Source organism: Canis lupus, chromosome 36 (genome assembly GCF_048164855.1).
Source record: "Canis lupus baileyi chromosome 36, mCanLup2.hap1, whole genome shotgun sequence".
Lineage (NCBI taxonomy): Eukaryota > Metazoa > Chordata > Mammalia > Carnivora > Canidae > Canis > Canis lupus.
The window spans coordinates 23894393-23909575 of record NC_132873.1 but is presented as its reverse complement, the minus strand read 5'-3'; the positions used below and the strand labels follow the sequence as shown (position 1 = coordinate 23909575).

The following is a 15183-nucleotide window of genomic DNA, read 5'->3' as shown; positions in this document are numbered from 1 at the left end:
TCCTTTGCTTTGTCCTCCTATCCTGGAGGGGATATCCAGGCATCCCCCAGGCCACTATGCTCCTAAAACAGTGGTTCTCAGCTAGAAATGATTTGGTCTTCTAGGGATTCCCTGAAAGTCTAGAGACATTTTTGGTTGTCACAACTCTATCCTCTGCCTAGAGGTCCTCCTCCCTATTTCCACCCCCGTTTTCTCTTCCCGTCTTTCACTTGGCTAACTTCTCATCCTGTCAGAATGGCCCAGTGTCACCCTACCCAGGAACCTAACCCTAGGAGTGAGATCTGGATTACATGCTTTGATATTTCTGTGCCATGCTCCTAAAATGCCACAGACTTCTAAGTAATTACTTTGTATTATCATTGTTTCTATGTGTCTGTCTCCCTAAACTGGACTGTAAATACATAGAGCAACTTAAAGGGAGAAATTGCTGGCATCTAGGGGTCAGGGACACTACTCAGCATCCTATGTTGTACAGGAAAGCTCCCCCAAACTAGAAATTTTCTGGCACAGGATGTCAATAGCGCCACAGTTGAGAAATCCTGCCCTAAAAATACCACTGATGGAGCAGACCTTCTATTTTCTTTGGGTTTACTTTCCACACTCTGGAGAAAATGTCTTTCCTAGGTTTCCCAAGTAATTACCATTTCCTGGTCATCTAGTCTTATTAACAGGATTAACACAGTGCATCAATAATGTTTTGCTGTACGTCCAGATGTCCATATTGCTTAAGATTATATGATAGAATTGGGGCACCTAGGTGGCTCAGTCAGTTAAGCATCTGACTTCAGCTCAGGTCATGATCTCAGGGTCTTGGGATAGAGCCCTACATTGGGCTTCCTGCTCAGTGGAGAGTCTGCTTGTCCGTTTTCCCCTACCTCTGCCCCTCTTCCCTGCTCATGCTCACTCTATTTAAAAAAAAAAAAAAAAAGACTAGGGGCACATGGGTGGCTCAGTTGGTTAAATGTCTGCCTTTGGCTCTGGTCATAATTTCAGGGTCCTGAGATCGAGCCCCACATCAGGTTCCCTGCTCAGTGGGGAGTCTGCTTCTCTCTCTCCCTCTGCTCCTCCACCTTACTTTTGCATGCCCTTGCTTGCTCTCTCTCTCTCTCAATTTTTTTTTTTTTAAAGATTATGGTAGGGGCAGCCTGGGTGGCTCAGCAGTTTAGCGCCGCCTTCAGCCCAGCGCGTGATCCTGAGGTCCCAGGATCCAGTCCCCCATCGGGCTTCCTGCATGAAGCCTGCTTCTCCCTCTCCGTGTCTCTGCCTCTCTCTGTGTGTGTGTCTCTCATGAATAAATAAATAAAATATTTTAAAAATGAAAAAATATATATATTATGGTAGTTATTATGATAGATTATATTGTAGGGGAGTTAACATAATTCAGGGGTAAAACTTAAAATGTGTACCTCTGTCCAGTACAGGAGAATCACACTTTTAAATCCTCCTCATTGTTAGGGATGGAAAACAATCTTTTTTTAAAATATGTATTTATTTGAGGGGCACCTGAGTGGCTCAGCTGGTTGAGCGTGACTGGTATACTATGTACTTGAGGTCATGTTAATCGGTTAATCTGCTCTAGATACCATGTTTGGCACAGCAACTGCAACTGAAGCTACTACTTGGTTGAATGTGATAACTCAGCATTGTCCTCTAGGATCTGTGTAGCCTTTGTAAGGACTACAATATGGATCACCATCATTGCATGCTGTAGGTCTTTAAGGCACTAATCTCTGCCATATTACCTAGAATATAATAATATTTTTTATTTACAATCTTGGAAGGCTATGGGGGAGCTATTCAGTAGCCTTCCCCACTATGTTCTTATTCTATAGGCTATGGAACCTATATGGGAGTTTGGCCAACTTCTAAGTATGTTCGTTACAATTATACATTTAAGAATTTGGGAAATGACACTTGGTACTATGAGCCAGATGTGGGCCAGGACTCCATTTATGACCCCATCCACCACCACTCTAACAAGCCACTGTGATACTTTGGGTATCAATGTCCACTTGGACATGTGTTCATGGCCCTCAAAATATTAGATTATTCCACTCTTCCCAATGTATAGTTACCCGAGCAAATGATAGGTGCCTTTGGAGAAGTACTAGGAGATTCATTAACACATACTTTTGTGTTATATCCTTCCTGGGGACCTAGTTTCCCTTTCAAATGGTCTGAAATCAAATCATTCTAAGTTGAAAACTAGCTCAGGTTTGAAAACTAAAGAACCACTTTTTTTCCCCCAATAGCTGCCTTCAGCCTCCTGAACATCAATCCTTGATTTCTCCTGTTCTAATAGACTGAACAATACCATTGTATAGCTCATCAATTTCTTTCCTTTTTTTTTTTTTTAAGCTCATCAATTTCTTTTTTTTTTTTTTTTAAGATTTATTTATTTATGATAGACAGAGAGAGAGGCAGAGACACAGGCAGAGGGAGAAGCAGGCTCCATGCTGGGAGCCCGATGCGGGACTCGATCCCGGGACTCCAGGATCGCACCCTGGGCCAAAGGCAGGCGCCGAACCGCTGAGCCACCCAGGGATCCCCAGCTCATCAATTTCTAAGGAAATCCTACTGTATTAACCATCTATATATCACTCAGATTAGGACTCCCCAGGTAGCCATTCCAGCTCTGTGCTAATTATAATTGTGCTCACCTTGCTTCTGATGGTTCAGCATTACTACTTGGCCTCTGTTTTGGGATCCCATCATTCCCATTGTTACCATAGAGCTCAGCTCTGTAACTTTCTGTTACTATTACCTGAGGCCTTTTAGAGACAGCCACCATAATTAACAGTGCTTTCCCTGGCCATATTGGAGTCGGAGACAAAGGAAAAATCAGTTATATTGATCCTGTATTTAAGATTTTGGTATCGGGATCCCTGGGTGGCGCAGTGGTTTGGCGCCTGCCTTTGGCCCAGGGCGCGATCCTGGAGACTCGGGATCGAATCCCACGTCGGGCTCCCTGCATGGAGCCTGCTTCTCCCTCTGCCTGTGTCTCTGCCTCTCTCTCTCTCTCTCTGTGACTATCATGAATAAATAAATAAAATCTTTAAAAAAAAAAAAAAGATTTTGGTATCTTGTTCATATGGATTTTATGCATTAATTTTGATTTTTTAAAATATATCAAAGATCATATTGGTTACTAAGCTTTTTGGTACCCTCTTAAATTTTGCACCTAAGGCAAGTACCTCATTCACTTCACCCTAGTTTCAGTCCTGTTCGGTGATGTTGGTGCCTCTCTCACATTCCTTATTGCTTTAGGAAACAGTAACCTCTAAGCCTTCCCATGGGACATAATTATCTGCTAAGTTTTTTGGCTTTCACATTGAATTTCTACTCTAGCATAGCCACTTTTTTGACTCTTTTAGTCATCCCCTCTTCTACCATCTTCCACCGTAGTCCTGCCATTCCTGCCACTCAATATGGGCCTTTACTTTCTCTGAGTTTCTAAGAGCCACCCTAGCAGCGTTAGTACTGCCTTCCCAGATCCTTGTCAGGGTACTTCATATCGTGGAATAGTGCTTTCATAGTGATAAGTCCTTCCTAACCAATGTTGTTCTGCTACCTACCCCTCTCCCCTGATCTAGGACTCTCAGATTTTAGTTCCTTATGCCACTTTTCAATTCCTAATAGTGCCCGGGTCCTTCAGCTCCTTTGAGATGTTCCTTTCCTCCCTTAGCAGATCCAGCATTTTCCTGGCTAGGTGAAGTATGATTTAACACCAGTTATTGGTCTAGTGTCCAGCAGGGAACATATAGAAAGTTCCTGAGTGGGACACCTGTTGTCGTATAAGTCAAAAGTCTTGTATGTCCTTCAAGCTTTTTAACAAGGACAATTAGGCCACTTCTGTAGGCCTAGAGGATTCAGAGAAATCTAGGATTTCAAGATTCTTGAGTGCACTGACCCAGATGTCCTTGCCCTATTTCTTAGGATTGCAGTCTTTCCCAATCAGGGCCCTTACTTTATCTAAGAGATATGCTAAAGCTGAAAATTCTATCAAGTTTTGGAGATCTGCTACTCTTAATATTAAACCCTAAACCGTTGACTATCAGCTTTTTTTTTAAAGCTTTTATTCATTTATTCGAGACCGAGAGAACACAAGTGGGGAAAAGGGGCAGAGAGAAAGGAGACTCTGCCAAGCAGAGAGCCTAATGCAGGGCTTGATCCCAGGACCTTGAGATCATGACCCAACCTAGAGGCAGACACCTAACCGACTAAGCCACCCAGTGCCTTTTTTTGCTAATTCCAACCAATGAGACTCTTTACTGCCAAGAATGCCCTCCAGCTTTTACACTTAACCTTTAATAAGTGATTAGTCACTCTTAACCTTTCAGTGGCGTCCCCCTCTTCCAGCCCCCTTTGGCTCAGGGCATGATCCCGGTTCAAGGATGGAGTCCCACATCAGGCTCACCTTGCCTGTGTCTCTGCGCCTCTCTCTATATCTCTCATGAATAAATAAAATCTTAAAAAAAAAAAAAAAACCTGTTTGAGTCTTTGCTTTAAATAATTATTTTGGGTATATCTATACCTAGGAGTTGGATTGCTGAGTAATATGATAATTCTATGTTTAGCTTTTTGAGGAATTGCCAAACTGTTTTCCACAGCAGCTACCCCATTTTACATTCCCATTAGCAATGCATGAGGAATCCAATCCCTCCATATCCTCACCAACACTTATTTTCTGTGCCTACATTTTTCATAACCATCCTAGTAGGTATGAAGTGGTGTTTCATTGTAATTTCGATTTGCATTTCCCTACTGGCTAAGGATGTTAAGCATCTTTTCATATACCTATATTAGCCATTCGTACATCTTTTAGAGAAATGTCTAAGTGTTTGCCTATTTTCTTCTTCTTTTTTTTTTTTTTTTTAAGACTTTGCCTAAATCTCTGCAGCCAGTGTGGGGCTCGAACTCAACCTGGAGATCAAGAGTCACATGCTCTATCAACTGAGCCAGCTATATGCCCCTTTTTACCCATTTTTAAATTGAGGTGGGTTTTGTTTGTTCTTGTTAAATTCTAGGATATCTTATATATCCTGAAACTTAATTCCTTCTCAGATATATGATTTGCAAATATCTTCTTTCACTCTCTATGTGAGATAATAGAACAATTGTACATTGGTCTGTGTCTCCAGTTCCTAACACAGATCTCCTGAAATTCTTGTAAATTCCTAAGTGATAAGAGCAGTAGGAATATCTCTTGTTCTAATATTTGTTCTTTGACCCCATCCCGGACACATGGCTCCTAAAACCCTTGAGAACTCCTAAGTGATGAGAACAATATGAGCCTCTTTTGTTCATTGAGGAGACTCTGATGGGCTCCTAGACAGAGAGGCTGGTCACCAGAAAGATCAAGCCATAATTAGAAGCTTGGAATTTTCAGCCCCACTCCCCCAACCTGTCCAAAGAGGAGAGAGACAGAAATGGAGTTAATAATTGATCATGCCTGTGTCTGTAAACTCCATCAAATCCCAATAGTACAGAGTTCAGGGAGTTTCCCTCCCTGAAACATCCACACTGAGAAGATAACACACCCCAACTCCACAGGAGAGAAGCTCCTGTACTTGGGACACTCCCAGACTTGCTCTATGTATCCCTTTATCTGGCTGTTCATCTGTATCCTTTATCATATCCTTTAAGAAACTGGTAAACCTCAAACTCAAGAGGGTTGTAGAACCTCTGATTTCTAGCCAAATGAGACAGAGTTGTGGGTAACTGGCATCTGAAGTCAGATGGGAACAGTCTTGAGGGACTAAGCCCTTGACCTGTGGGATCTGACACTATCTCCAGGTACAGGTAGTGTTGGAATTGACTTAAATGGTAATAACACCCAGCTGGTATTGCACAGAATTACTTGGTTTAGGAAAAACTTCCACACATTTGGCAAACAGCAGTGAAGTGTTTTGTGTGGGTAGTAAAGGAGACACACACAAGAATTTCTCTAACTCACTAGGGATTGACTTCTCACTTGATTGACAGTATCCTTTCATGCACAAAATGTTTAATTTTGACGAAGTAAAATTTTTTCTTTTGTTGTTTGTGCACTTGATATCCTATTCAACAAATCATTGACAAGTCCAATGTCATGGGTAATTTAGTTTTGCTTCCAAAAAAGTATGTTACCAATTATTCAGAAGTATCACCCCACCCAGGGGTACCTGGGTAGCTCAGTCAGTTAAGTGTCTGCCTTCGGCTCAGGTCGTGATCCCAGGGTCCTGGGATTGAGTCCCACATCAGGCTCCCCACCCAGCAAGGAGCCTGTTTCTCCCTATCCCTCTGCCCCTGCTCATGTGCTCTCTCTTGCTCACTGTCTCTCTCAAATAAATCTTTTTTAAAAAGTATCCCTCCAAAGATACTAAGTGAAAAGTAAAAATCTTTCCTCACTTGTCTTATTCCTCAAGGGTTGAGTGTTTTATGTATTTATTAATACATATATATATAAACATATTCAGTATACATATTTTCTATTACACCAGAGATTCTTAAAGGGAAGACTATTTAAGAAGGTGGGTGTTGGCAAAAATTACACACTATAATAATTACAAATATTCAAGCATAAAGATGCTAATATGAATAAATAAGCTTCCTGGTAAAATTAGGCTTTAGCAAAAAGGACAAAATATGAAAGGAGGCCTACATAGAATAAATAAATAAATCAGGAGAACCTCTGGGTTAGTAAACATATGGCCACTAGGAAAAGTGGCACACTCAGAGAGTGGAAGCTCTGATTCCCCTTCCCACACACCTTGCCCTATGCATTTCTTGCATCTGGATGTTCCTAAGATAACCTTTTATAATGTACTGGTAATCTAAGGATGTACTGAGTAAAGATGCTGAGGAATTTGCAATATGCCTTGAAGAACTGCAGCAGGGCAATATTACAGCATGACAGCCTTATCTATATATATATATAGTTTATTTATATATCATAAAGGCTGCACTGATGGTTTAAGATAAACAGATCTTGCCCTGAGCACCCTTTAGATTAAGCATCAGATTCCTCTTTTATAGGTTTTCTTGTTTTTTGAAGATGCCTGAAAAAATAAGAGGATATGAAGATCTGTACTCGAGAAACAAAAGTAAAAATGAAGACATACTCAGCCAGAAATCTGACTTCTCTAAGATTCAGTAATATAGAGATGGACAATCATACAGAACTCAGTAACATGCATTTTAAAAACATTTGAGGATTTAGAAAAATCTGTACATCCCTTGATAGTCATCTACATAGGTAATACTGATAAACATTTTGTATTCAGATGCCAACATTAACTGACTTAAACGTTCATTTATTATTAAGTTCCCTAAAGCTATGCAACTAGTTGTGTTTTGACTCATTTTTTAGTTTGGAATCTATTTTCCCCAACATGATGTTTCTGCAATCATCTCTTCTTAAATTGAAAACCACCACAATTCTTTACTTTTTTTTTTTTTTTTAAGATTTTTTATTTATTCATTTGAGACAGAGAAGATACCATGGGAGAGAACCTGAGAGGGGGAGGGCAGAGGGACAGGGAGAAGCAGGCTTCCCGCTGAACAAGGAGTCTTGTCTTGGGGCTCCCAGGACCCTGGGATCAAGACATGAGCTGAAGGCAGATGCTTAACCATCTGAGCCATCCAGGCGCCCCCAAATAATTTACTTCTTATACATTAAAGTCCTAAATGTGAAACTAAGTAATTAAGCAGTAAAACATTCTCTGAATGTAGATCATAATCTCAAGTTTTTATTTTTTCCTCTATGAGTGGAAAATAGACTTCTACATAAGAAAGTTAAAATGTTAATTTTTTAAAGTAAAGACATGGGGGATCCCTGGGTGGCTCAGCAGTTTAGCGCCTGCCTTTGGCCCAGGGTGTGATCCTGGAGTCCCGGGATCGAGTCCCCATATCGGGCTCCCTTCATGGAGCCTGCTTCTCCCTCTGCCTGTGTCTCTGCCTCTCTTTCTCTGTCTCTCATGAATACATACACAAAAATCTTTATAAAAAAATAAAGACATAACAATATCAGAATGCAGCCCAAAGAGTCAATCAAGTTATGTTAATTATTTATTATTATTATATTATTATTTAGTATTTATTATTATAATTTATTATAATTAAATCTAAGATTATCTAATAATTGCAATTTGTTAATTATTTCTGCTTAAAACTGATAAACAGTTAATCAGAAACGAATCATTTTGTAGCTATATAACTTTTTTGAAGAATGCAACTTTAAAAAAAATACGAATTACCAATTTTAAGTACTGCCAGCTACAATAATTTTGTTTTGACTGATTATTTTTGTTTTTTCTTTTCATATAATTATTTTATTGTGCTTTGGACAGGCCGTTTTCCCACATTTGAGTAAAATGTTTAGCACATTGTAAACTTAATAACTTATAAAAATGAGATTTTGAGTAGGAAAAAGGTAGAAGAATTTTAAAATGGCAAAAATCTAGAAAAATAGTATGAGAGAGGCTAAACTCTCAGTGAGCTGACGCTTATGATGAAATGCTAAGGAAAATACAAAGGCTTTCTGTCTGAAGCAACAATAATAAAACTAGTTCTGTTACCTGAGGTAGACAGCTCAGTGTAACTGAAGACAAAGTACACTCTCCAACTCATTTGTTTCTTTTCTGTGAAGAAAAATAATCTCAAAAGTAAAAGGAAAAAATATAAAAGGGAAATAGGCTTAATTGAAATGAAGTGAGGTATCAGTAAGAGAGTAACTGATAGCTCTAAGTGACAGCAGTTGTTCTGGCCTAAACCAACTGCATCCGGTTGGCCATGTGGTTGGCCACATCCCAGTGCAAACAGAACTTGCTAATGTAACCAAAGCACCTTTAAAAGCAATCTCAAGGGAATCTCTGGATGGCCCAGGGCGTGATCTTGGAGTCCTGGATCCTGGAGTCCTGCATCGGGCTCCCTCCATGGAGCCTACTTCTCCCTCTGCTTGTGTCTCTGTGTTCCTCATAAATAAATCTTTAAAAAATAATAATAAAAAGTAATCTCAACAAAATGTACTACTTGTGGAGAACCCAAGAGTTTAAAGATCTGAAACCTATATGCTATACTATATGCTAAACCGACTAAAGAAGTAACATTTCAGGCAGCCCCGGTGGCTCAGCGGTTTGGCGCTGCCTTTGGCACAGGGTGGGATCCTGGAGACCCGGGATGAAGTCCCATGTCGGGCTCCCTGCAGGGAGCCTGCTTCTCCCTCTGTGTGTGTGTGTCTCTGCCTCTCTCCCTCTCTCTCTCTCTACGTCTCTCATGAATAATAAATTTTAAAAATCTTAAAAAAAAAAAAAAAAGAGAACATTTCATACCAAAAAGACAGGAGAATAGAAACTATGTCTCAGATTTTTTGAATGGTAATCCTAATATAAAATATGTTGCCTGCTGTTTTCATATATTATAGAAATACCACAGAAACCCTAGTATTTCAGCTGCTTTATAGTGTTTCAGCTGCTTTATAGTCCAATGCTGGGAGAAAGATACATAGAAATAATTATAATACAAAGTGGTTGGAATAGTTAGATGTATTTGTGGGATTTGGGGACTCTACAGAAATATCAAACCATGCTATCTATAGCTATATATAATTCCTAGGGTGAGGTATTTCTGGATGGGGTGACACTGGATCAGTTAGTTTCATAGGCTGAAGGAGGAATTAGCCAGGTGAAAGGTGGTAAGGGAAATAGGATATGAAGGAGAACCCTCTAGGAAAAGAGGACAGTTTAGGCAACAAACATGATGGCGTCTGTAGAATCTAGAAGCAATTCTGTGACTAGATGCCACAGTGTGTGGCAGAGAGTAGCAAAAGGGGAATTCTAGGATTGGATGAGAAGCTGCTTATAACTAGGTCTATTTTCTTTATAAATTCCAAATGCCCTAAAAATTTCTGAATCTGGAAAGCTGAGAAGAGCCCCTAAACTATATTGTTATGCTTTGTGACCCTTCCTGGGTAGTCAATTATCCTCTTTTCTCTTGGTCACATTTCTGGTTTGAATCACTAGCTCAAGTATTGAGTTTTGACTCGCTCTAATTGAGCTGTTTTTAAAAACAGTTCTAATATTTTAGTATTACAAAGTTGCTGTTTCATCTTTCAAGGAGTCATAGAATACAAAGCAGCATTCTAACACAAGGTCACAAGGCAACTGTTCCAGTTGCTGACTGTGTTGCTTTCTAGTTTGTGCAAGTTACTTATTTTTAAACCTGTTTTCTATGTTCTTAGGGAGTGAAGGACTGGATCAAATGGTCTTTGTTGCACCCCCTCAGATGCACCAATATCAACCAATGCTTCCTCCTCAGCTCAATCCCAGCTCTGTGAGGTTTGGGAGTAGGGGATGTGTTACCTTTATGCTTTTCAGGCACTAGTATCAGCTAAACAGTGGACTCCGCTCAGAAATCTGAGTCCCATCATTTTGGGATCCCTCCACTAAGTTTCTAAATTCTGATAACCCCAAGTTCTTCCTTGTTCCCTTCCAGAAGGGCAGCGTGCAGAAAAGTCAGGCCTGCCTGCTATTCTTTAAAGACTTGTTTACAAGGTTGGTCTTTGGCATTTGAAAACCTGTATGTCAGGTAAGTTTTCACCATTCCCAGAACCGATACTTGCTGTTCTTGAACTGTGCAAGCAATATGGTTTACGCTGAACATCAGCTTTCCTTGTGGAGTCTGGAATTTGGATACATGACAGGTAGAGAAGGCTTATGTGATCAGCCCTCAATAAAGACCCTGAACACTGAGTCTCTAATGGGCTTAGCTAGTTGGCAGCATTTCACACATGTGGTCAGAATTGTCAGAAGAATTAAGCATGTCATGTATGATTCTACTTCACAGGTTAAAGGACCCTTGGAAGTTTCACCCAGTTCCCACATGCTCCTTTTCCCTTTACTCATTTTGCTTTATATCCTTTGCTGTAATAAATTATAGCTTGAGTACAACTATATGTTGAGACCATGAGTCTTCTCAGCAGACCATCAAACCTACCAGTGGTCCTGGGGACAAGAGGTGGTACCTACTTCTTAGAGTTACCAGTATGCACTTTTTATCACCATGGTTCTGCAATCCTTGTTTAACAATATCCTTATATTAAATTTGCTGTTTAGGGCAGCCCAGGTGGCTCAGTGGTTTAGTGCCACCTTCAGACCAGGGAGTGATCCTGGAGACCTGGGATCGATTCCCACATCAGGCTCCCTCCGTGGAGCCTGCTTCTCCCTCTGCCTGTGTTCTCTGCCTCTCTGTTTCTGTGTCTCTCATGAATAAATAAAATCTTTAAAAAATAATAAAAAATTAAAAAATAAATTTGCTGTTTAAAATAACTGGTGTAATTTTCCTAACTAGTCCCTGACTGATATAGCCAGTCAGTAAGGGCAGATTGTCTAGTTAATCTTCTGTAGTCCAGCTTCATCAGCAACTAATCTTTTATAACACCATAAGAAATTAGAGCACTAATCTCTTATAACTCAGTTCCTCATTCAGTCAAGGAAGGTGTTCTTTCAACCGAACAATTCATGAAGATAATCCCTGTATGAAATTATTTAGCACACTAGAAATACTATTTTACTGATCAAAAAGGTACCAGTAAGGGATGCCTGGGTGGCTGAGCAGTTGAGTGTCTGCCTTTGGTTCAGGGCGTGATCCTGGGATCCGAGATCAAGTCCCACATCGGGGTCCCTGTGGGGACCCTGCTTCTCCCTCTGCCTATGTCTCTGCCTCCCTCTCTGTGTCTCTCCTGAATGAATGAATGAATGAATAAATAAATAAATAAATCTTTTTTAAAAAGTACCAATAATGAGATTAATTTTTAAAATCTGCTTTATTTCAGTAAAAAAATATAAGTAATGTTTAGGTAAAGGTTTTTGTCTGTGGTTAAAATTCATCCAATATTCATTTTGACTGGAGGATTGATGATGAATATAAACTCATTTACCTATCATCCCGATCAATACTTATCAACAAATGACCAACTTTGTTTTATCCACTCTATTTCTTCACTCTCGATTGGATTTTTTTTTAAAGATTTATTTATTTATTCATGATAGATCTATAGAGAGAAAGGCAGAGACACAGGAGGAGGGAGAAGCAGGCTCCATGCAGGGAGCCCAACGTGGGACTCGATCCCCGGACTCTAGGATCATGCCCTGGTCCAAAGGCAGGCGCCAAACCGCTGAGCCACCCAGGGATCCCCTCAACTGGATTTAAAGCATATCACAAACGTCATTATTCAGTTGTAACAGCTTCAGTATGAATCTTTACTGAAGTAGAGATTTCACTTGAATTTTGTAGTCTTGTATATGTCTTTTTATATTTTGTTCAAAACAAAATCCCAAAAATCTCTTAAATCTCTTAAATCTAATCAGTATGGATGGTAGCTACACTTACTATGAACATAGCATAATGTATAAATTTATCCAATCACTGTGCTGTACAGCTGAAACTAACATAACATTGTGTATCAATAACACTGAAAGGAAAAAGAAAATAGGGGCCCTTGGGTGGCTTGGTCTGATAAGCCTCTGAGACTCTTGATTTCTGCTCAGGTCATGATCTCAGGGTTGTAAGCCTGCATGGGGCTCTGCACTGGGCAGGGAGTCTTCTTAAGATTCTCTTTCCCTCTACCCCTCCTCCCTCTTAAAAAAAAAAAAAAATCTACCACAGTCCCCTGCCTTCTTTTTCTTCCTTTTTCTTTTCTTTTCTTTTCTTTTCTTTTCTTTTCTTTCTTTCTTTTTTTTGAAAGGGAGAGAGAGAGCATCAGCAAGGAGGAGGGGGTGAGGGAGAGCAAATTCTCTCTGGAGAGAGAATCCCAAGCAGGCTCCATGCTCAGCCTGTAGCCCAATGCAGAACTTGATCCCATGACCATGATCCAAGCCAAAATCAAGAAGTAGACACCCAACTGACTGGGCCTTCCAGGCACCCCATCCTTCCTCCTTCTGTTTTAGACATTTGTTGAAGAAATTGGGTGATTTGTCCTATACAATTTCCCATATAATTTGGCAGATTGCATCTCCTTGGTGTCATTTAACTTGTTCTTCTATCCCCTGTATAAACTGGCTTATCTAAAAGCTTGAGCAGATTCAGAATCAATTATTTTGCAAGAATGTTTAATATGTGGTATTATGTCAAATGTATTTTTAACAGCACAGTTGGTTTGGCCTCCAAGAGACTGCTTCTCACAGATATCTTATGATTTTTTTATTTACTACCAATATTTTTATGTTGATAGACCTTTTAACCCCCAATTTATGGAAGTACTGTCACCTACTGAAACTGAACCAGAGTTTATTATCACCTTTAACCTTATAACTTTTATTTCCTTTGCTGAGAAGTCAAATGAGTACCATGTACTGTCATCTATTACAAAGATTTTTTGGGGGGATCCCTGGGTGGCTCAGCGGTTTAGCGCCTGCCTTTGGCCCAGGGCATGATCCTGGAGACCCGGGATCGAGTCCCATGTTGGGCTCCCGGTGCATGGAGCCTGCTTCTCCCTCTGCCTGTGTCTCTGCCTCCCTCTCTGTGTGTGTGTGTGACTATCATAAATTTAAAAAAAAAAATTAAAAAATAAAAAAAAGATTTTTTTATCTGCCTTAAATTTTTTTATTGGGAAATTATATTCAATTAGATGACCTAATTCAGTAAGTATTTTCATATGTCTGGGAAGAGTTGAATGCGAAAATATTTGGCATATTTAATAAATGAAGGCCTTATGTTAAGTATATAAGCACATCATATATTATTGTACTGAAAAATTATGTTGAACAGGCCTAGTTAACAATACCAATAGTTCGGAATAGAACTTAGTAGGAGGGGGCGGTGTAATGCTTATATTTTCGAGACATCAGGTAACAACTGGTTTTTGAGCAGAGAGTGATATTATAAAAATGTGTTTTAAGGAAGACATTACTGGAAATAATTTAAGTCAGGAAGTGCACGGAGTCTATAGCTGAAGGTAATTTAATTAATGGAATTTAATTAAATTCCATTTAATAGAATTAATGGTGCAGCTACAGAACCACCTCAATGAACATATTCTGTATTGTACTGATAAGTGACAAAGTTTGTAGCCGGTGATTTCAACTCCATAAAGCATGACTGCAATGAACAAAGAGTAGAAAATAATAAAAAAATATTAAGGCCCTATGTCATTATTTATGTCACCACCACCCCCAAATAATCATACATACACACAGCAGCTGCAATATGTGTGAACGTAAATTAGATCAAGTCACTATTCTGACCTCTGAACTTGCAGGAGTTCCCTTCATACTTAGAATAAAATCCAAAGTTGGTACCCTGGCCTCCCACTACCTCTAACCTCATTTCCCAGCATTCTCCTCCTCACTCACTGTGATTTAAGGACCTCGCTCTTCATAAAACAGGGTAAGATGCTTTCTGTTTGGGGCCTTTGCCCTTGGTATTCCACCTGAAGTTGCTTTCCTCCCAAATACTCACATGGTTCCTCACTTCCTTTAGGCCTTTGTTCAGTACCCTCCTCAGAGGCCCGCGAGACCAAACGACCATCCTGTATAGAATAGCACCCTACCTTACCCCTCTCCACCTGATTTATCTTTTTTTTTTTTCTATGACAAGTGCCCAATATTTGTCGGCTACATTTAGTGAACCATCTCATTCATTCCCTTAAAGCCGCATTCAGTAAGTAGTACTGCTATCCAGCTTACAGGAAAGGCACAAAGTTAAGCGAGGACCTGGGAACAAACGGAGGAGAAAACAATGTCAGGATCTGATGCCCTGATTCCTGAAACGGGGTAAATTAAAGCAAAGTTGTCTGGCTTGTCCGGACTACGGGAACCCCACACTATGCACGAACACCCATTAGAACGCTGGCCACCCGAGAGCAGGGCGAACAGAAGTGAGTCGGGTCCCCAAGGACACGGCCTTGTTGTCCTCGCAACCACCTCCTGGCGTCAGCACGGCCGGCACCGTGTCAGACCATCATTAAGCAGCCAGACTCCGACGCCAGACCTCGCGGCCAGGAGCGACGGCACTCACCGGTCTGGACAGTTACGCAAGTCACACCCAGAAGCTCGGGCTTCCTCCCACCCCGGGGCTGGGCTCACGCGCCGTGCCTCGCGACCGCCCGCAGCCAGGAGGACCGCGGCCGCGGCGACTCAGGGGAGGAGCCCCAGGCGCGGGGGCGGGGGCGGGGCAGGCCGTCACCGCGAGTCCCAAGTCGGCGCC

The 15183-nt window shown here is 40.7% G+C and overlaps 1 protein-coding gene across 3 annotated transcripts in view; it reads right to left on the bottom strand.

Annotated features, from left to right (window-relative positions):
* SF3B1 (splicing factor 3b subunit 1) overlaps window positions 1–15173 on the bottom strand; it is a 62192-nt gene extending 47019 nt beyond the window's left edge. For all 3 annotated transcript variants that reach the window (XR_012024923.1, XM_072812914.1, XM_072812915.1), the window contains exon 1: window positions 14995–15173. The gene's annotated coding sequence lies outside the window, so the exon portion shown is untranslated. The remainder of the gene's footprint in view (window positions 1–14994) is intronic.
* Between the last annotated feature and the right edge of the window lie 10 nt (window positions 15174–15183).